The 21,642-nt window shown below is 43.9% G+C and overlaps 1 long non-coding RNA gene across 1 annotated transcript; it reads right to left on the bottom strand.

Moving 5' to 3' along the window:
• Window positions 1-852: 852 nt before the first annotated feature.
• On the bottom strand, window positions 853-14,714 carry LOC309525448. The gene is made up of 3 exons (XR_014216293.1): window positions 14,609-14,714; window positions 12,744-12,792; window positions 853-2,442 (listed from the first exon to the last, which is right to left on the bottom strand). It is a non-coding gene; the product is annotated as an uncharacterized lncRNA (long non-coding RNA).
• Window positions 14,715-21,642: the final 6,928 nt, after the last annotated feature.

Here is a 21,642-nt window from a genome sequence, read left to right as displayed (position 1 = left end):
ACTGAGAAGGCCCTCTGCCTGGTTCCCTGTAACTTTGCTTCTTTCAGTGAGGTAACCGCCAGAAGGCCCTCAACGCTAGACCTCAGTGTCCAGGCGGCACGATGGGGGTGGAAACGCTCTTTTAGGTATACTGGACTGAGGCAGTTTAGGGTCTTAAAGGTCAGCACCAGCACTTTGAACTGTGCTCGGAAACGTACTGGGAACCAATGTAGGTCTTTCAAGACTGGTGTTATGTGGTCTCGGCAGCCGCTCCCAGTCACTAGTGTTGCTGCTGCATTCTGGATTAGTTGTAGTTTCTGGGTCATCTTCAAAGGTAGCCCCACATAGAGTGCATTGCGGTAGTTGAAATGGGAGATAACTAGAAGACTCACCACTCTCACAAGACAGTATACAGGCAGGTAGGGTCTCAGCCTGGGTACCAGATGGAGCTGGTAGACAGCTGCCCTGGACACAGAATTGACCTGCGCCTCTTTGAAAATGAACTAGGGAGTGAACGTTGCCAGTGTCCGTTGCCATTCCTATGTCCGGAATGGAAATCAATTCAGCGACTATGATCAGTATATGTTGTTGTTGCCTTTGGTAGGCAAGTGATATGTAATTGATTGCAGCCCATCTCCCACCCAATTAAGAATGAGGTGAAATAATGCAATGGCTATATCATTTCACCGCAGTGGACAAGGAGATGAATAATGCAGTTATTGGCAAGAGACGAACTGCAGAGGGACAGAAAAAGAGCTGCGTGTGACAAATGCAGGCCAGAACGGGAAGGAAAAAAACCCTCCTTACATTCTCACTCTGAAAAAACGGTGACATTCAACTAAGTTTTACAAAGAATGGACCCAAATGGGTCTAGTATGTTTGAAACTTAGATGCATACCACCCACATTTCCAAAGGTCAAGATTTCTATCCTACACAAACTAAACCCTCTACTAGTTCAAATTAAGCTAGGTTTGCCATGTTTCCAAAAGTGATAATCCAGACAAAAAGGTTGTTGAGTTTTCTTTGCGAAATCTCAGCCAAAAAACGAGTTTTAAAGTTATTTTTAATGGAAATCGCCAAAATCTACACTACCGACATGGGCTGCCATGCATCTGGATTTTCCTGGATATTTCAGCAATTTCTGCCTGCATGCTGCTTAAGGGGGCTGAATACCGGCTATGTCCAGAAAATTTCAGACATATGACAACCCTAAATTAAGCCAGAGCCCCTGCTTTAGGGAGAAAACCCTTCAACACAAGCCCAAACTGTAAACTTGAACTCCCAGACAGGGATGTCCTGGTTTAAGAAGACTGATTCAGAAACTGGCCTTGTTAGGTGGCCAAAATATTCCCATTCCAATTAAAAAGTGCCTTTTTTAAAAAAAATTCAGCATAGATATCTGAATTCTTTTGGATCTTCTTTCTTTTTTTAACGGTATACTATTTTTTTGTGGAAAACTAAACAAGACGAGATGTGCTTTTCAACATAATTAGAATTTTGTTTCTCAGCCAGCAGATTCCTTAGCTGAATGTTGCCCTTCCTAACCAGGCTAATGAAATTGAATACAACGCTGGTTGGAAATAATTGTGGTTGGGTGTCGTGGAGCATGAAGTTGTTCAAAGAACAGCCGTTGAAGTCTAACTGCCATTACAATTGGTTTTAACAGAGAATCCTTTAACGAGGGCTGCGTATACTATGCAGAAATCAGTGAAAGGAGGGGGGGGGGAGTAAAGTTACTGTAGCCAAGGGCAGCTGTAACATTTGGTGCATACATTACCGAACATATGACTTTGTTCAAGTAATTATGCTGCCATTCAATAAAAATGAGTAATTACCTAAGCAATAAATGTCATTTATATGCTTTTCCATATTGCACATCTGAATAAATTGGATTCATAAATTGGATTCCTTCTAATAGCATTTCCACCCCCCCATTCCAATTTTTAAGTCAACATTTTTTTTTTTTAAGAAGCTAATAAAGTAGAATGGTTGACACCTTGAGGGGATAAATTTTATATCCTGTGTTCGCCACTTGCCAGAATTAAAGGCCTCACTTTTTAAAGGGTGTTACATAAATATTAACAAAACAACAGGGCCCTGAACAATTCTGGGAACAGCATGGTAGTCTTTAGACATTTAGTCACATTGCAAACACAAAACTAGGTGATAATTAAGTCATTATTCAGTATAGTTTTCGGTTGTTATTATATACATATAAAAAATACTATAAAGCTTTTTAAAGGATTAAGAAGAAAGCAGGGGTTTCAAAAACCTGGCTTCCTTCCATATTCATGTTGAGTTCCTTTATGAAGTGCCGAGGGAATCCTTTCAGTCTCCCACTGTGTGTATCTTATGGATGATGGAAGCAGAAATTCCTCCTTCACACTTTTAAGAAGATCATGACGTTTGCTTGAATTTAATATCAGACTGGAAGTGTAGTGAATTTGGCCAGAACTCAAAGCCTGGAATGAAATGTATTGTTTTAGGGTATAACCTTGAGTATGGAGAAAGCAGACTAAAGTATTTCTTTTCTTTCTTTTCCCCGCTGCCGCTGCACTGGGGCAAGTGTGGCTGTCCTGCCTGTTGACAGTGGAATGAGCACTTCCTAGTAATAATAATATTATAATAATAATAATTTATTATTTATACCTTGCCCATCCAGTTGGGTTTCCCCAGCCACTCTGGGTGGCTCCCAACAGATTAAAAACAGAATAAAACATCATACATTAAAAACTTCCCTAAACAGGGCTGCCTTCAGATGCCTTCTAAAAGTCAGATAGTTGTTTATTTCCTTGACGTTCTACAGAGTGGGTGCCACCACCAAGAAGGCCCTCTGCCTGGTTCCCTGTAATCTCACTTCTCACAGGGAGGGAACCACCAGAAGGCCCTCGGAGCTGGACCTCAGTGTCCAGGCAGAACGATGGGGGTGGAGACACTTGCAGAAGCTTCTTCCTATGCTGCCACATATCATGGGTAGAAAACGTCTGTGATAGGCATTATCTGGTCCAGTGTAATGAGCACTGTGGAATGGAACAAAAAAGAGGAGCTAGTAGCGGAACAAGCCATCAAGTACTTGAAGCAATATAGCCCTCTTCTTGCTGCCTTTACAACCCAAGGTCAGTCTGAACTGACTCTGTTGCTCAAGATTCAGGAGTACTGTTATGACAATTAGGTTTTTAAAACCATGTGTTAGTAGCTTACAGGAGCTATAGATTTGATTCTAACATTGCATTAGTTTTTTGAGTTACCTTCTACCTCCTGTATTTTCTACTGTAACATAATTTAAGGCCTTCCACAACTTAAAATTCATTTTATCCCTGGGTTTTCTATAAAAAAAGTTTACAAGTAGACATGATTTGGAAAAATGAAATTTGTTATAAAAATTCTGTTTGCAAATTAAACTGTACAAGTATCCAAAGTAAAAGAAAAGAAAAGAAAACGTAGAATTAAGATGCTCCTGAAGGCCACCTTGGTGAAATGTGTTGAGAATACTCTGACATTTTCCAAACTCTCTTCACTTCCCTTCTCCCATGAAGAATTCAAGACAGGATCAAGGTTATTCACGACTCCTAAGCAATGCTACAGCAGGACTGCGATTAACTTTCAAGTAGTTCTATTATCCAGGCTACAGTCTAATGGTCAAAGGCAACTGCATTTTAGAAAAAGGACCTTGCTCCAAGTGTCAGATGAAAAATAAAGACGAACATAAAGATGAAAAATGGCAACATTTCTGGACCGGAACCATGAAGCGATGTAGAGGTAGGCACTGCCTAAAAGTTACCCTGGGGCTGATCGGCAGATCAGTATGCTTATGGGGATCTCAAAGGACCCAGGAGGGAGCAAGTGAGCAGCAGAGTGGGAAATGGATGTTCTGTTTCAGTATACAAATCACCATCACCCTTCCGAATCTTGTAATAATTTCTAATGTCGCAGAGGGACATAACAGCTGCCATCCATTGCATCCCCCTTCCTGGTGGGCTGTAAAACCTTGTTATTGGTGCCAAAGAAACCTTCACCATGCAAAGCACCACTATTCCGTGGCTCGCTCATTCACTGGCAGAATCTGAGAGTGGGCAGTCCTTAAACCTTCCCCAGCAGAGTAGTTTCTTGACGCCCAGTCTGCGCCTCCCCTCTCGGAGCGGACGCCTACTGCGCAGGGAGGGCGTGGGTAACGGAGGACCTCTCTCCTCCCTGCTTTGCTCAGGCAAGGTGTCCTGGCACCACCTCGCTTCCCCCGAGCCCTGCAGCTCCTCTCCGCTGGAGGCGTGGTTACTCTCCTCTGCTGAAGAGGGGCTGCTTCCCACAATCTTTGGGGGCTCTGTGTAATCCATCCGGCTTTCCCCCTCTCCCCCCTGAGTCAATGGCAGTTCCCTGACACCCTGCAATCTGGACTCTTATATTTATATCAATGATTCACATACCCCCAGACTTCAAAAGGAATTGTACTGGTGATATTTTGAGCTCTTTAGGTCAAACAGGGGTACAGTGGTACCTCTGGTTGGGAACGGGATCCGTTTCGGAGCCCCGTTCGCAACATGAATAGAACGCAACCCGCGTCTGTGCATCGGCAGGTGTGCGAGTCGTGATTTGCCGCTTCTGCGCATGCGCGTGATGTCATTTTGAGAGCCTGTGCATGCGCGAGCGGCGAAACCCGGAAGTAACCCTGTCCAGTACTTCCGGGTTGCCGCAGGACGCAACCTGAAAAGATTTAACCTGAAGCGTCTTTAACCCGAGGCATGACTGTATCTTGGTTGTCGACCGTAATCTGTTCCAGGAGTCTGTTCGACTCCTGGAACCGTTCAGAAACCAAGGCGTGGCTTCTTATTGGCTGCAGGAGCTTCCTGCACTCAAGTGGAAGCCGCGTTAGACGTTCGGCTTCCAAAGAACGTTTGAAAACCGGAACACTTACTTCCAGGTTTTCAGTGTTGGGGAATAAAAATGTACAAGTACCAAGGTGTTTGAGAACCAAGGTACAACAGTATTTTGTTTCTAGGTGTCCTATAGAAGCTATCGCTGCCTTCTGTGGGATAACCTTCCAATAGGTTTGGCATAGCCTTGACTGCTTATTATGAAATAAGAATATTTATCCCTGATTCTGGTGCACAAATCCACAAGTCACACCCGCTAACTCCCATCCCTTTCAAAATCTTCTAAAACAGTATGTAAAGGGAGTAGCAGAGAAGGTAATGGGTCCACGCACCCCTCTGGCATTTGTGTATTTCAGTAATTCATTAAGAATCTGCTTCTTTGCTGTTTATCTCACAATTTATACCTGAAGGAGTGTATTCACCCCCATCGTTCAGCCCGGACACTGAAGGCTCTGAGGGCCTTCTGGCAGTTCCCTTGCAGCGAGAAGTGAGGTTACAGGGAACCAGGCAAAGGGCCTTCTTGGTAGTGGCGCCCACCCTGTGGAACACCCTCCCATCAGATGTCAAGGAAATTAACAACTATCTGAATTTTAGAAGACATCTGAAGGCAGCCCTGTTTAGGGAAGTTTTTAATGTTCAATTTTTTGTCGTATTTTTAATATTCTGTTGCAAGCCGCCCAGAGTGGCTTGGGAAACCCAGCCAGATGGGTGGGGTATAAATAAATTTATGATGATGATGATGATGATGATGATGATGATTTAATGCATTTATATTGAAAAGTGAGTGTCATTGAAGTGAATGGAGTTTTTATAATTTTTATTGAAATTCATTGACATAAAATACAATAAGAAACAAACTAGTCTACAGAATATTATAATATTAATATTATTAATGTTAAAAGAATATTAAAATAAGCCAATGGGGTTTAGAGGGCAACAATCCTATTCACACTTACCTTGGAGTCAGTCAATGGGTCTTACTTCTGAGTAGACGCACACAGCATTACACTGCCTATCCCTTAAATGTAGCCAATAATAGGCATTTATTGTGTATTTTGTCCATTTACCAGAATAGCCTTGGCCTTCCCTAAACATGAAATAATGAAATAGCACCCCTGAGGATATATGTGAACGTTTATAGGGAGATTGTCATTTGAATTTGTAACACTTTCCCAGCACATTACATGCTGCATTTAAAGAAAAATTAAGATTCCCAAGTCTCAAAAATCACATGAGGGGCAAGGAGGTTATTAACCTCATTTACGAAAGCTCCTTGAACAGTCGGTGAAAATGAGTGCAGTGCAATCACTGAAAGGAAGGGGAGGACTATATTTGAAGGGGTGTGTGGAAACAGGTACTCTGGAGAAGGGAGATAATTAGTTTCTTTTTCTTTTTTTAAGGAAGTAGAAGAGAATGTCTCTTTAAAGCCCAATGACTTTGAAAGGCAAAGAGCTTTTTGGAGGACACCAAAGCAGTGATCCTGGAAAAAGTGGGTTAAACCACAGAGTGTAGGGCTTGCCGATCAGAAGGTCGGCGGTTCGAATCCCCATGACAGGGTGAGCTCCCGTTGCTCGGTCCCAGCTCCGGCCAACCTAGCAGTTCGAAAGCATGTCAAAGTGCAAGTAGGTAAATAGGTACCGCTCCAGCGAAAAGGTAAACAGCGTTTCCGTGCGCTGCTCTGGTTGCGCCAGAAGCGGCTGAGTCATGCTGGCCACATGACCTGGAAGCTGTACACCGGCTCCCTCAGCCAGTAAAGCGAGATGAGCGCCGCAACCCCAGAGTCAGTCACGACTGGACCTAATGGTCAGGGGGTCCCTTTACCTTTTATGCAATTGCAGCCTAGAATCATGCCCATTGACTTTATGTTTGCATATCATGTAAAAAATGGTGGCATTTTTGGGCACACTCCAACTAAAGTGAATCATAGGCTTATTCTCTCCCCCAAATGCCTTAATCCTGAAGCTTTTTTGGCGTTGTTCTTTTAATGTGGCTGCATGGCAAGAGAAAGGTTCAGTGAATGGTTAAATGCAAATAAGGATTTAATATCAAAAGATAGGTGTTCACAACTCCCTAACTATGGAAGGAAATAGCCAGCCAGGGAGATCACACGAGAGTTCATGCCATATTATCCACCTCTGCAGATGTTTCCACCCGAGTTTTGGGTACCCAAGGAAAAGTTCGCCCCTTGTATAATTAAAAAATGTTTTGCAAAATCAACATTAAAAAGCAATAAAAATGAAGGGAAAGGTGTTTAATCAAAGTAATCACCCACAAGAGAGCGATCAGGAAACTTGTATCAAGCCAAGCAGGGTTCTTTAAACCATTTGATACAGATGCATAATCTGACAGTTATTCGCAATGAGCATTTAGCTTCGTGATGGCCAGGTGTGGTTGTTTTACTGAGGTGGGAGAATCAGGAGACAAAAATCTCTTGCTCCCCTTTAGAAAAAGGGGATAATCCCTATGTATGTACACTTGCCTGCTGGCCTGGGACTGTGTGCTTATGAATGTACAGGGGAGCTTAACTCAGACCCCCCAAGTGTCCCTATTTTTCAGGGACAGTCCTGGATTTACAGAAGCCATCCCAGTTTCTGATTTGATCCCACAATGTCCTGCTTTCCCTTAGGACATCCCTATTTTCACCAGAGAAATTTTGGAGGGTATGGAGTTATGCGACCCCAGAGCCAAGTAGATAATTAACTACACAAACTATAGAAGTCATCCGAAGGCAGCCCTGTATAGGGTTTTTTTTTAATAAAAAATGTTTAATGTTTTATTATATTTTTATATATATTGGAAGCCACCCAGAGTGGGTGGGGCAACCCAGTCCAATGGGTAGGGCAATAATAATAATAATAATAATAATAATAATAATAATAATAATAGAATAGGATGTCCCTATTTTCATCGGAGAAATGTTGGGTGGTATTCTGGGGAAGCATCCATAGGATGAAACTACCACTTGCTGCCAGACTCATTCAAGCAGGCAACTGAAACTTTAAAAGTGGGTGGAGTGAGCTTACAGGGGGCTTTAAGATTGAGAAAGGAATTGCTCAAAAGTCATAGCTAGTAAAATATAACAAAGGAAGGAAAACTCCGGGGGCAGAGGGCAAGCTATTACAGTCATACCTTGGAAGTCAAACGGAATCTGTTCTGGAAGTCTGTTCGACTTCCAAAACGTCCAAAAACCAAATCACAGCTTCTGATTGGCTGCAGGAAGCTCCTGCAGCCAATCAGAAGCCATGGAAGCCCCGTCGGATGTTCGGGTTCTAAAAGAATGTCCGCAAACTGGAACAATCACTTCCGGGTTTGTCGCGTTCAGGAGCCAAAACATCCGAGTTCCAGGGGGTTCTGGAGCCAACGTATGACTGTATAGGCAAGCTCCCTCCAATATAATAGCCAAAACAGGCCACATGGTCAGCAGCAATTGCTTCCTTCTTTCAGAAGAAATCTACAAGAGACTTCTTCATTGGTATGGAGTGACCCCAGTTCCAGCTAATGGGTTGGGAAACCTCATGAAAGCTAGTTGCATTTTTATTGCAAATCATTACTCAAAACAATTCAGCTATATGTGTGTGTGTGTGTGTGTGTGTGTGAGAGAGAGAGAGAGAGAGAGAGAGAGAGAGAGAGAGAGATGGAATAAAAGAATGACGGAGAACAGAAACAATTGTGTAACATTTCATGGAACTTTTAGTTGAATCTAAATTATTAGACTGGAAAAACTATGTGTTATTTTTCTCCCCCTTGAATTTATGCATAGTTAAACAGTCTTTCAGATATGGGGGGGGGGGACTTTCTTTCTTTTTGCTTCATCTAACGTTCCCATCAGAATCCTTTGAAAATGCAGCCTTGATAAAACTAAAGGAAAAAAACAGGGAGGGAACCTCACAATAGTTGCAAGCTGTGTGACGCCTGCTTTTTATCTGCATGGTGCCTGAAGATCAGAAGATTACTCCTAATTAGTGAATAAGTTAAATCATAAAATATACTGCACCGAAGGTTCGCACTGCCTTAATTGTATACCTGAAAACTTCCATGTTTTTTTCAAGTACTTTCATATTAGAAGTTGAATGTTTTTATGTATCTTCAGTGTAGATCACCTTGAGATGGTTGTTTAGAAGGCAATGAATAAATCAACGAGGAGGAAGGGAAAAGGAAAACAGAAAATGTATTTGTGAAAAGCACTCTACTTTTGCATCATCCAACCCGATTACTGCTTTTACATATAGGTTCTGCAAGATCTCTCTCATGACACAGGAGAAGCAGAGGGCAAGATAGCAGACCCTCCAAGTGTCCCTATTTTCCAGGGATGTGGATTCCCTGATTTAGAGAAGCCATCATGGTTTCTGATTTGATCGTGGAATGTCCCACTTTTCCTTGTTGTTGTTGTTGTTGTTGTTTAGTCGTTTAGTCCTATCTGACTCTTTGTGACCCCATGGACCAGAGCACGCCAGGCCCTCCTGTCTTCCACTGCCTCCCGCAGTTTGGTCAAACTCATGCTGTTAGCTTCGAGAACACTGTCCAACCATCTCGTCCTCTGTCGTCCCCTTCTCCTTTTGCCCTCCATCTTTCCCAACATCAGGGTCTTTTCCAGGGAGTCTTCTCTTCTCATGAGGTGGCCAAAGTATTGGAGCCTCAGCTTCAGGTTCTGTCCTTCCAGTGAGCACTCAGGGCTGATTTCCTTAAGAATGGATAGATTTGATCTTCTTGCAGTCCATGGGGCTCTCAAGAGTTTCCTCCAGTACCATAATTCAAAAGCATCAATCCTTCAGCAGTTCTTCCCCTTCATGGATCACTGCCTTGCGGTGGCGAAGGGGCTTGAATAACTCAGAGAAGCTATGAGCTATGCTGTGCAGGGCCACCCAAGATGAACAGGTTATAGTGGAGAGTTTTGACCAAACATGATCCACCTGGAGCAGGAACCGGCAAGCCACTCCAGTATCCCTGCCAAGAAAACTCCATGGACAAAGACAACAGGCAGTTTTCCTTAGAAAGTCCCTATTTTCCTTGGAGAAATGTTGGAGGGCATGGAGTTATCCAACCCCTGAGCCAATTGAAGGCAATCCGATATAGGAAAGTGGCTTTAAAAAAATGTTTAATGTTTTATTATGCTTTTTTATATGTTGGAAGCTGCCCAGAGTCCTGGGGCAACCCAATAAGACCTGTGCAGTATAAATAGTAAAATTATCGTTATGGAATGGGACGTCCCTATTTTCATCGAAGAAATGTTGGAGGGTATGTTAGTTCACTCTCCCAGAAGCTACGACATAGTCAAAGAACTCATGAACTCCCTCCCTGCAGTGTGTAAACAGTCAGAGAGCTCTGAGGTTCCCTGTTAAGTATAATGGTTTAATTCACACAGAAATGAAAACATGACAGTTACACATGGTTGCTGCACTGCCTCACTGATGGCTCGGATACAGAGGTGAGCATGCCAAAAAGAGGGTGCCATGGCAACAGCTGGTCTAGGTGGAGGGGCCTATACTCATGGCTCCAGCATAAAAGGTTGGGCAGCAGGCCCCACAGGGAATGGAGAATAGGTTCAGAACACTACAGTGGCTGCGTCTGCTTGAAGCAAATGAGAGAAGGAGAAGAAAAAGAAGAAGAAGAGGAGGAGGAGTTTGGATTTGATATCCCGCTTTATCACTACCCGAAGGAGTCTCAAAGCGGCTAGCATTCTCCTTTCCCTTCCTCCCCCACAACAAACACTCTGTGAGGTGAGTGGGGCTGAGAGACTTCAGAGAAGTGTGACTGGCCCAAGGTCACCCAGCAGCTGCATGTGGAGGAGCGGGGAATCAAACCCGGTTCACCAGATTACGAATCTACCGCTCTTAATCACTACACCATGCTGGCTCTCAGAAGGAAGAGGTCAGCAAGAGAGAAACAGCACGTTAGGGAGACCAGTGCGGAAAAAGTCACATGAGAGAAGCTCAGAAAGGAAAACTGTTAGGTACCCTTCAGCCTTACCCCGAGGGAAGAAAGCACAGTGGTACCTTGGTTCTTGAACCTAATCCATTCTGGGAGTCCATTCAACTCCCGAAACTGTTCACTAACCAAGGCGCAACTTCCTATGGGCTGCAGGAGCTTCCTGCACTCAAGCGGAAGCCGCGCCGGACGTTCGGCTTCCAAAAAACATTCCCAAGCTGGAACACTTACTTCCGGGTTACTGGCGTTCAGGAGCCAAAACGTGCGAGTACCAAGGCATTCGAGAACCAAGGTAAGACTGTAGCTGGATTCCGAGGGCTTAACCTTTTTAATAAACAAATTGGTTATATCGAAAGATGTGCACGGATAACAAAGATACATATAATGTCTCTGTTTTCAATTCATAGAGTCGGTTACATTCGATCTGAGACACCGCTGTCATAGGCATTGTAAGGTTGGGGGGAGAGAGAAGTGGGGAGAAGTGAGGACCTTTACTTTCTAGCTTCATAGCAGGGGACTATAGGGGGCGTAGAAGCTGGGCTTGAATCTCCCTAGTAGTTCAAGGAATTTCCCCATTCTTTGAACTACATTCATATCAACGAATGTCACTGGGAAAGATGGAGGAAGCAAAGGGCTGTATCCAGAGCTTTTTTCCAGCCAGAACTGGCTGGAATTCAGTTCTCTCACGTGGGTGCCATTGCCATTGCCCCTGAAGGACCAGGTGCGCAGCCTGGGAGTCATTCTGGACTCACAGCTGTCCATGGAGGCACAGGTCAATTCTGTGTCCAGGGCAGCTGTTTATCAGCTCCATCTGGTACGCAGGCTGAGACCCTACCTGCCCGCGGACTGTCTCTCGCTTGGACTACTGCAATGCTCTCTATTTGGGGCTACGTTTGAAGGTGACCCGGAAACTACAACTAATCCAGAATGTGGCAGCTGGACTGGTGACTGGGAGCGGCTGCCGAGACCATATAACACCGGTCTTGAAAGACCTACACCGGCTCCCAGTACGTTTCCGAGCACAATTCAGTGTTGGTGCTGACCTTTAAAGGCCTAAACGGCCTCAGTCCAGTATACCTGAAGGAGCGTTTCCACCTCCATTGTTCTGCCCGGACACTGAGGTCCAGCGCCGAGGGCCTTCTGGCGGTTCCCTCACTGCAAGAAGCCAAGTTACAGGGAACCAGGCAGAGGGCTTTCTCGGTAGTGGCACCTGCCCTGTGGAACGCCCTCCCATCAGATGTCAAAGAGAAAAATAACTACCAAAGTTTTAGAAGACATCTAAAGGCAGCCCTGTTTAGGGAAGCTTTTAATGTTTAATAGGTTATTGTATTTTAGTGTTTTGTTGAAAGCCGCCCAGAGTGGCTGGGGGGACCCAGCCAGATGGGTGGGGTATAAATAATAAATAAATAAATTATTATTATTATTATTATTACTACAAGAGAACAAGAGGGTGCTCCTGGTGAGTTTTGGCACCTCTTTTCCTAGGAAAATAGCACTAACTGTATCCAAAGTAAGCTAAGTAACTGCTTGTGCAAGTAGAATTTATTGTGTCCTCCTTCCCCCCTGCACTCTATAAAACTGTTCTGGGGGTTCCTCAACCCCCCCAAAAAAATTGGAGATGGTGCGGGGGAAGGAGGAGAAAAAATCTACCAAACTACCAGCGAAAGTCAGCAATCTTATATGAGAACAAGTTCCATTGAACTCATTGAGGCTTACCTCTGAGTCATTTGCTATTCTACGTTTTATAATGAAGCTACATGAGTTGAGCTCTGCAAAGAAACTAACAAGCATCTAAATGAAGGCAAGGTGATTCATAAAGACTCAGTCAAGTCGCAAGTACAAAATAGATTCCTGAGTGTTTTTATAGCCGGTTGAAATTATGCAAGTTTATTCTGTAAGCAAAGTGATTATTTGTCTCCAGGATGTTACAGCCTGATCTGGAGAAAAAGGAAAAGGTAAACAACTCCCACCTGCTTTGCCACAGAAATTGCCTCTTACGGATAACTTCCACTCCCTGCCCTGAAAAAAGAACAACAATCTTCCTTACTGAACGCTTAATGTGAATGAAAGGATTAAATAATAATCACCAGGGGGAAAACTCATCTATCAAATCATCAGCAGGAAGGTGAAGCGACTAACCTATAAGCAAAGTAAAATAATGAAATGTAAACACAAGCTGGGGAAAAAAATGGTTTAACATTGAGAGACACTTTTTGTGAAAGCTTTCACAGAAGAAGCACCCCACTTCCATTCTTTTTGGGGAGTAGGGAAGACTGCAAAATTGATCAAATATACTTGCCCATTTAGAGTGAGGGCAGGGAGCATTATCTTATAAACTGGCTTTGCAATATTGTCAGAAGGTTGACTCTGATTGGCTACATAGCACAGTGTTATCATCAAACTCTGTGATCCCTGGTTGGCTGGGATCTCGTGCACCCGGAAAGAGAAGCCACGGTTTCATTCAAAAGCCAGTTAACGGCCAGCAAAAACGACAAGCACATTTTTCTCACTGAAAATGTTCTATGGCAGCCTAGGAGAAAATGTAGCTGAATAGAATAGAGATAATCAGTTTGTAACAAACAACTGATAGATCTAATGGCTAGTCGGTTTATAACAAGCTTGTGATGTGGTTTTTGTAAAAGAGCTGGTAGAAAAATGATACATGCTCTCCCCACCCACCCACACATATACATCTATACAAACTCCGTGTGGCTGTACCTACATAAAATGTCCAGGAATGATGGGAGTTGTAGTTGAGCAATATCTGAAGGCAGAAATATTCCCTACACCTGCCCTATTGTCAGGGACTGGGCAGTTTTAGTTTTAAGAATTTTAGTTTTAATAAATACCAAACTAAAAACTAAAAACTTCAGAGTATCTGATGAAGTGTGTATTACACTCGAAAGCTCATACCTTGAAAGCTTATATTTAGTTGATATTAAAGGTGTCACTGGAATTATTTAAAAATATTTTTTCATCTTTCATCTTGTTATTTATTATGATTACTCAGAGAGGCTGCATTCCCAAGCGTTTCTCTGTGAATATTTAAGAAAAGCAGATGGTAAGGACTTTTCCTTGTCTTGTCCATTCCTCGCAACCTGCCGTGGGGGTTGGTTTCTCAACTGCTTGACACCTATATGGATCAGGACAACTATAATTTTGTAGTGCAGATATTGGTAATAAGAACATAAGGCAAGACTGCTGGATGAAGCCAATGAATAGTAGCCGTTGGTGGCCTTCTGCTCCATGATTTTGTCTAATCCACTTTGAAAAATCTGTTTTGAAAGCCATCCCTGTTGGTAACTATCACTGATTCCTTCCTTCCATAGTTTAACCATACAGTGCCTGAAGAAGTATTTCCTTTTATCTATCCTGTGACATAGCCATTCATGTCACACAGGAGACCTAACAAAGCAGGGGGAACCTGAAGAGTAATTTAGTAATTTGTTTCTTTCTCAGCAAGGACAAAAGGTAAACCTTACAGGCCTCACACTTACAGCATTCGCCCTCAGAGGACAAATTGGGAAACCAGAGTGATAAATGTAGACGTTCACCTCTTGAAACACCCCACATTTCTCTCACTGCAAAGGAAACGTGCCAACGGTAAGGAAACAAGAGCCTTAAAAAAAACAAAAACTGTATAGTAATCCCCTGTGAAAATTAACTAATAAAAAGGGACATTTGCAAAGTCTGAAGCTCATTTCACATATTCTTTCATTTCTTCCTTGTTTTTAATGGCATGTCAGAAGTAAATTAAATTTACATTTGTGGAAGCCCAGGGGTTCCTCACAGTCAAAGGAAAGCAAATGAGTACTTGATAACCTCGCTTACTTACTGAATGGCAGGCGACTGTGAAACACATTAGCCAGCTGCCATGATGGCTATTCCCTCCAGAAAGAATGTGCATCAAATTCTGTATAGATAGATATGCAAGGAGGTATTGTCTTCAAGATAATCATGCTTACGGACATAAAATCATCACCAATTTTTGCAGATTCATGAGGGGAAACACAAACGTAGCTATTCTGAGTGTTTAGATGGCCGAATTCTTGCTACCGGGCCAGTTTGAACTGTCATAGTGTGACAGCGCAGGGCTGCTGACTGCAGCGATGGCCAGAATAAATAGATGGACAGTGGACCTGAGTGAAGCCTGCTGCCCTCAGGTCCGCTCCCCAAGCCACGCCCCCTAGGCCGCCACAGATTGGCCAGTTTGAATGAGCTGGCCTGGCGGGAACCCATGAGCCTCTGCAGCAGCCGAGGAGACGCGACAATGGCCTGGGAAATGGTATAGCACAGTGGGGCATTGTGGAAGAAGAGGAGTAGTAGGAGGAGGAGTTTGGATTTGATATCCCACTTTATCACTACCCTAAGGAGTCTCAAAGCAGCTAACAATCTCCTTTCCCTTCCTCCCCCACAACAAACACTCTGTGAGGTGAGTGGGGCTGAGAGACTTCAAAGAAGTGTGACTGGCCCAAGATCACCCAGCAGCTGCATGTGAAGGAGCAGGGAAGCGAACCCAGTTCACCAGATTACAAGTCCACTGCTCTTAACCACAACACCACGCTGGCATTGTGGAGTCCAGTAAGTGGCCACTGCAGTCTTTTCATTACAAATGCAAGTATTATGTGCCAGCAAACATAACTAGCAGTTCCAATGAATGCTTTTCCCTCTCTTTTTGTTTTTCTGTATTTTTAAAATTTTAATTTTATTACTTTTTTACTAAGGTCTTTCAACGCACAGCAACACCATACAGGTAAATAACGAAATAGCCCACCCCACCCAAGAAACTGGTGTTTAGACAATAACTGTCAAAGAGCATATGTTCTTATCCCAAATATTTCTTTTTTCTTTAAAAAAGTTTGTATTGAAGATTTTCTTGTGTTGCAAAACAAAGTACACATAGCGCCTCCACTTTCAATTTATCAAGCCTTTTTTCGCAGTATCTGTTAATGTTCAGTATGAGACATTTAATGTCATGGACATCTTACGGTTGAGGAAAAAGAAGGGGGAAAGAAAGAGGGGGAAGAGATGGGGTACTGTTCTATCGTTCTATGGCAAAGTGTTAGTGTGGCGGTTCGTGCCAGCATCACGTGGGTAGGCCCTTTATTTATATATTTACTTACAGTGGTGCCCCGCAAGACGAATGCCTCGCAAGACGGAAAACTCGCTAGACGAAAGAGTTTTCCGTTTTGGAGTTGCTTCGCAAAACAAATTTCCTATGGGCTTGCTTCGCAAGACGACAATGTCTTGCGAGTTCCTGCTGGTTTTTTTTCCTCCCCCCCCTTTTTGCTAAGCCGCTTATCAGCTGATCCGATCAGCAGATAAGCCGCTAAAAGCCGCTAAAAGCCACTAAAAGCCGCTAAAAGCCGCTAAAAGCCGCTAAAAGCCGCTAATAGCACTAATCCGCTAATCCGTCAATGGGCTTGCTTCGCAAGACGAAAAAACCGCTAGACGAAGAGAATCACAGAACGGATTCTTTTCGTCTTGCGAGGCACCACTGTATCTTGATTGGCATTTGCGAGGGGGCGGAGGATCCAGTGCTCTGTGGGTTGTGTTCAGCTGGTTGCAGTGTGGTTTGTGTGTGTGTGCGTGCACGCGCGTGCAGGGGGTGTTGTTGTTGGGCCAGGTTAGCCGTATTTCCCAAACATTTCCAACATTGCACGTACTTCCGTGTCAAAGCAGGGAATTAAAAATAGACCAAACATGACACTTCTATTTTGCACACCTCATTATGCAAAACTGGAGTGGGTGCTGTAGGATAGGTTCCGCTTCCAAAGATGGGTGTAACTGGGAACATTTCACGCTGCAGTAATTGGCTAGCCGTGAACCGTGCCAGAAATGGCAGTGGGTAGGATCAGAGATACTTCCCTCTCTTTGTTGCCACCTCTCCTTTCCCTGCAAGAAATGGTACCAGCCAGGTTCATCCATCTAACAGTGCTAGATTTAGGGCAGTGTGGGCAGTTCTCCCTCACAGGGTGTCAAGCCAAGGGGGTGCAAATTAATTGAGAAGATCCATCACCGAGAAGATTCCTTTGAAGGCACCAAATTTTGACTTAGGGTGACCTGAAAACGCTCAACCTGAAGCAAACATAACATGAGGTATGACTGTACAGTGGTACCTTGGGTTACATACGCTTCAGGTTACAGACTCCGCTAACCCAGAAATAGTACCTCGGGTTAAGAACTTTGCTTCAGGATGAGAACAGAAATTGTGCTCCGGCGGCGCGGCAGCAGCAGGAGGCCCCATTAGCTAAAGTGGTGCTTCAGATTAAGAACAGTTTCAGGTTAAGTCCGGATGTCCGGAACGAATTAAGTACTTAACCCGAGGTACCACTGTACTACCAAAGATTACCGAAGTTCGTATACCCCATGGCATCTGCTACTAATGAGTCCCAGTCCTCCATTCTGACACTTGCTCCCTCTTCCTCTCCTAACAGGTGAGAATATGTGGAAGGAGTCATTCTTCATTTCTCAGCTGGGAAAGGAATAATTTAATAAATAGGAGGGTTAAAGAAATAAAGCTGGGGTAATAGGGATCTGATGGATTATCATTGATTATTGTTTTCTCTTCTAGGGTGGTTAGTTTTGTGAGCGTTCTTGTTCATTGAGTCAAATTAATTTTTCTCTCTGTCCTTTTTCAAAATCGAAGATGAATCTCATTCTTTTATTTGCTTCCCACCTTGTACAGCGTAACATCCTACTTGTCTTATGGGGAAGTGCTGTAGCCTCTTCCGTTTTGACAAAGTGATAATCTTGGCAAGCTTCGAGTTTCAAGCGGCTGATGCAGAAAGCTCAATTTGAACCTTGTTCTTCATCTCCTCGCAATGTGCAAGGATGGAAATCTTTCATTTTCTGAAAAGTATGCTTCATTCCCACCAGGTCCCTGAGGGGCTATTTTACTGACACTTGCCTTACAGTAAAAAAACGTAACTTTTTCCTTGGCAATTTAAACAGGTGCCAATGGCAGTATATATCTTAGGAGACGGCTCACAATGTTGGTTCAGTCTCTTTCAACAGGGCGTCATAGTGAATGATGTGCCAGGGCTCCTAGTCATTTAAAGACCTGTGGATGTCATCCGCTTGAGAGATACCATCCAGCAGATGTTAGTCACAACTGAAACTGACTGAAATTGACAGCACTGAGTTACCAGAACTTAGAACTAAGTCCTCTGCCATTGCTTTCAGTGAGACTCACATTGCAATCCTAACCCCATCTACTCAGAAGTGAGTCCTATTGAATTCAATGGGGCTTCCTCTCAGATACGTGGGATTAGGGTTGCAGCCAAGACATCCTACTCACAACACCATGTGACATTGTGAAGTCGCCGCTGGTTATTGAGGGTTCTGAGCCCCCTCTTTGAAAACTTTGGGGGGGGGACCAAAGTGCCTTCACCCCCAGGACCCGACGCAACCGCTCCACATAGCACACATGGAGAATGAAGAAGGCTAGAAAACCCAAAATAAATAGACGTGTTGAATTTTTCAGTTTTCAAATTCCAAATATGAGGGGTGCTAAAAAGTTGTAACATCACTGGGAAAATGAAAAGGTAGTTTGGTTAACTGAATATAATTTGGTTTTGCTTGGTGAGTGTGCAAAATGTGTGTAAAATTGCGTAGAATTAATTAAAAATGATTGTCAAGTACTTGCAGTTATATATTAATATTTATCATCATCCTCATCATTATTTAGGATTATCTGACATTTTCAGAAGGTCGAATTAAAATCAAGGGAAGTAATAGTGCCACTGTATTCTGCTCTGGTCAGACCTCACCTGGAGTACTGTGTCCAGTTCTGGGCACCACAATTCAAGAAGGACACTGACAAACTGGAACGTGTCCAGAGGAGGGCAACCAAAATGGTCAAAGGCCTGGAAACGATGCCTTATGAGGAACGGCTAAGGGAGCTGGGCATGTTTAGCCTGGAGAAGAGGAGGTTAAGGGGTGATATGATAGCCATGTTCAAATATATAAAAGGATGTCACATAGAGGAGGGAGAAAGGTTGTTTTCTGCTGCTCCAGAGAAGCAGACACGGAGCAATGGATCCAAACTACAAGAAAGAAGATTCCACCTAAACATTAGGAAGAACTTCCTGACAGTAAGAGCTGTTCGACAATGGAATTTGCTGCCAAGGAGTGTGGTGGAGTCTCCTTCTTTGAAGGTCTTTAAGCAGAGGCTTGACAACCATATGTCAGGAGTGCTCTGATGGTGTTTCTTGCTTGGCAGGGGGTTGGACTCGATGGCCCTTGTGGTCTCTTCCAACTCTATGATTCTATGATTCTATGAAAATCCTTTGGTTCTTCATCAGACGTAGACTTACCAAGCTAAATGTTCTCCAATCACAAAAATAATAAAGCAGATTTGGGTCCCTGACACCCAAAATTATATTTTTAAGACCCCTCAGTGAAGACATCTGCAAAAAATAAGCTTCACCCCTAAAATGGCACCCCCAGTGTATCCCACCAAGATGTCTAATGTGTCACAGAACAGTAAACCCTGCTTGAAATTCTACGCCCGCACTGATTGAATTAGGCTGGAACGATATCAGTTTTTATTAAACCCGCCCACCCCTGCTGTTGTCTTCTGACTTCAGCAGTCTCCCCAAAACATCACCGCGCTATGCTCCATGTGAACGTTTAATATAACCCAGCGGTGGGCAGCCTTTCATTTTTCTGCTCTTCTCGTTTCCTTCCTGCTCTGCCTTCGGTGGCGTGATGCAGATTGATTTGCCCTGCTCCTCTGGCCAGTCCCTTGCTCCCCATTTGCCTGTTGACAGGTTTTTATGAAGGACAGTAAGTGCACAGTTGCCAGCCTCTTTTATGAGTTCATCTGTAACGCCGCGCCATGTGTGCCCTCCCTGTTGTGAGCTTGTTTACTGCAGTTTCAGACTCTGCCAGGGAAAAAAAGGTGAAGGTTATTTTATGGTTGTGCAGATGATTGCCTCACACTTGGTACTGTCTATAATGTCCCTTGATCCCCCTTATAGCTTTCTGAAATATTCTTATCCTGTGGTTCTTGATGTCTTCCTGTGCTGTTAGCACTTAGCCATCTGCCGCTTTTTTTTTTTTTACTTCTGCAGTAGGGAATGAGCCATCCTGCAAGTTTCATTTAAGCCTTTTCCATTCATGTGCTTTCTCCACTTCTCTTTTTTGGGGGGGAAGGTGGGGGTGAGGAGGTTCACACTCTTAGGACAACACCAACTCTTAACCAAGGAGGCTGGACCATTATGGCAGATGGTGCACTGCCCCACCGACCCCACTCTGCCTTCAGCCAAACCCTACCTATATACTTTGTGATCTACAACTAGCTCAAGAGGTGGCAGTAGATATTAGTTCCCTCTTTCTCAGTCCCTGAAAAACTCAACAGGGAGGATGGTTCCATCAACTGTTGGCCTCTCAACCTACTGCCCTACCAGTCGCAATGGGCACCAGCTGCCACTGTCTACTAATGAAGACAAAGAAGAACTATTAAGCAGAAACTTAGCTCAAGCCACCCAGTAGACCATAAACAAGGTGAGATTGTGTAATGGTGAAACATCTTCATATGCAGTGACAAAGTAGCTCAAGTCAACATTATGAAAACATAATTTTAAGGTATTAGAAAAGGATGCTGGATTTTTTTAGTGGGGGGAGAGAATGGGAGTGTAAAGACAATTGAGTTGATGAAAAGGAAGAGCAGTCCAACTTTACCAATGACTAATTTGACGTATTATCTCTTGATCATGTTTTTACCCTGACATTCCTTGAAGGTGCTAAGGGCAGTATACACAGAATTCTTCTTATAAACTGAGATAGAGAACAAGGATATGCTTCATGGAGGGTACAGACACTGACCAGAAAATGTGTGTATTGGCTGAAGAATGTACAAAATGCAGTCGAGATATGCACATTCCCCAAGGCCATTGGAGATCATGCATAATGGCTGGAGGACATATAACACAGAGTCCAGATAGGCACATAGGCCTGTTGGGGATTGTGCAAATGCACAAAAATGCAGTCAGTACATGAACATCCCCCAAGGCCTATTGTAGTCAATGGTAGGTGCTATCATTAGGCTAACTAGGCAGCTGCCTAGAGTGCAGATCTCAGAGGGGTCAGTGCGGGCCTTGGAGGCCTTGAGCTTTATAATGATGAGTTTTTCTTACAGATTATAAATTTCTGATAATATTTTACTTTTATATGTTGAGGAATGTTGCGTGTCCGGGGCCACCGCAATAACTCACACATCCCACAGAAATTTTTGTTGAAGGTTTTTGGCATAACTTTGGCCACAACTTTATTAAAATACAAAAATGTGAGTGGTTGCTTAGGCATTGGTTGTGACTATCTGCCCTCCCCCCCCCCCATGGAGAACAGACTGACATTCTGCACGCCTGCGAAAGTCAGAAAAGGGGAATACACTTGGGGGTAGCGACGGAGCAGGGAACCTGTCCTCAGCCCTCCCCAAATGCAACCAGGGGCTCTTGCATGGCTCAAGCCCCTTGACAGGGTGGACAAAAAGCAATAGTGAGCCCCTGTATTCCTTTAACGGAATCCCTTGCAGCAGCAGCATTAGAGGGGCAGGCACAGCCAATCCATGCCCCTCAACCAACCAAACCCTAAACCAATGCCTAACCTCAACCTTACGAGTTGTGACAATTTGCTACGCAGTAGGCAAAACCCAAATGGCCCCAGCCAATCAGCCAAATGGACAAAATTTCTACCGGGCCCCTGCCCCAAGAGCAGACAACTCCGTGACAGGCATAGCAAGGTCAAAGCGAACAACCCTAAATATAGGGAGGGAGGGACGGGCAACCCAATGCACGGAGCGAAAAGAGGAAGCTCTATGCCTCGTGCAGGGAGTTTTAGCATGTCTGGCTGTCAATCAACAAA

Source organism: Podarcis vaucheri (genome assembly GCF_965113315.1).
Source record: "Podarcis vaucheri genome assembly, chromosome: 1".
NCBI classification, from domain to species: Eukaryota; Metazoa; Chordata; class Lepidosauria; order Squamata; family Lacertidae; genus Podarcis; species Podarcis vaucheri.
The sequence above is the reverse complement of the archived record's forward strand: the minus strand, read 5'-3'. Positions and strand labels throughout refer to the sequence as shown.